This window comes from Aedes aegypti, chromosome 1 (assembly GCF_002204515.2).
Source record: "Aedes aegypti strain LVP_AGWG chromosome 1, AaegL5.0 Primary Assembly, whole genome shotgun sequence".
NCBI lineage: Eukaryota > Metazoa > Arthropoda > Insecta > Diptera > Culicidae > Aedes > Aedes aegypti.
Window position 1 is genome coordinate 152608427 of NC_035107.1, and position 1561 is coordinate 152609987.

The following is a 1561-nucleotide window of genomic DNA, read 5'->3' on the forward strand; positions in this document are numbered from 1 at the left end:
TTTGTAGTTCGGCAGCCAGACTCTATGGCTGAAAGTTAGGTGATTTGGTGAAAAAGAGCTCCTCTTTGCACGGAAAAATCATTCCACTAAATCAAAATAACCTTCAGCTAAAAGAAAGCTGCCAAAATAAGAACTCCTTACTTGACCTTCTCCTTCTAGTGGACAGTCTCTATTATTAAGTGTTAAGTGATTTTGTGGAAAAGAGCTCCTCTTCATGGACAAATCATTGCACAAAATCAATCTAACACTTAACAAGAGGAGGGCCACACTGACCTTTTTCCCTGACCGATTTCCTTTTCAGTGGACAGTCTCTATTATTAAGTGTTACGTGATTTTGTGGAAAAGAGCTCCTCTCCATGGACAAATCATTGCACAAAATCACCTTATCCTGAAATTCTCATTCCCAACTTCTCTTAAAAAAAAAACGTTTTTTTTATTCTGGAGTGGGGGATGAATGTAACCTCTCAAAATGGTTACATTTGTTTTTTTTTTGTAAATATTCCCTGTAAATAGTTTTTTTGTACATTATTATTATTCTTATTATTCTTATTATTCTAATTATTACTCATATTATTATCCCTATCATCATTATTATTTTTCTTATTACTACCCTTATTACTATTATCATTTTTATTAAAATTACGGCTGCTAAAAATATAATGAATTTAAAATTGAAATACCTACATCTAAAATAAAATGAAATTAAAATGTGAATAAATAAGAAATATCGAATGCACTTTTCTTGAATATCCCTATCCCAATCATAACGCCTACTACACGCTAACATGAAAGTACCCATTAATGGGTAAAAAAGTACCCATTTTCAAGAAAAGTGGTTTAACTCATTTAAAGAGTAAACTCGACTTACTCATTAAAGAGTATTCTCTTCGAACTTCAAATAATGGGTATTTATCACTCTTGACCTCCGATATGAACATGGGTAATAAAACCCCATTATTTTATGAGCGAAGCAGTGGATTGAGGTTATGACAAAAGCTTTGGTTTAGAAAGTTCCATATAATGAATAACAGCATAAATAACGGAATTAATAAAATACATCGTACATTTATTTCATAATTTAACAAAACAATAATTCAACATGTATATGATCATTTAGTAGACGACCCAGGTACTACGGAAATCGCTGCAGTTGGCATTGAACTCAGCTGCAGTCATCCAAAAATCTACAATCAGAAAAACGATTGTTAAAAGATCTACTTTCTGAGAAGTATATGCTGATATTACTTACGTGTCGCAAAGAGTGCGTGCAATCTGCTCCTCCATAATTATTTATTTGTCGAACAATGAAATAAACCCTGACTTTTTTCATTAACACCGAGCGGAAAAACAACTGAAATTGAAAATGGCGCTATTGCCTTGCAAACTACATCATGTGTACTATGTACCCATTTATATTAGCTGGAAGAATACTTCATAATGAGGTTAAAGTACCCTTTTTTATGTCACTGAAAAGTACTCTTTTTCTGACAACTCCATACTGACCATAAAAATGGGTACTAGAAACCCATTTAATGGGTACTTTTATGTTAGCGTGTACCCA

The 1561-nt window shown here is 32.7% G+C and overlaps 1 long non-coding RNA gene across 1 annotated transcript; it reads right to left on the reverse strand.

The window, feature by feature from the left end:
* Positions 1 to 1037: 1037 nt before the first annotated feature.
* LOC110678374 lies at positions 1038 to 1561 on the reverse strand. Its single transcript, XR_002501542.1, has 2 exons — positions 1250 to 1561; positions 1038 to 1184 (listed from the first exon to the last, which is right to left on the reverse strand). It is a non-coding gene; the product is annotated as an uncharacterized LOC110678374 (long non-coding RNA).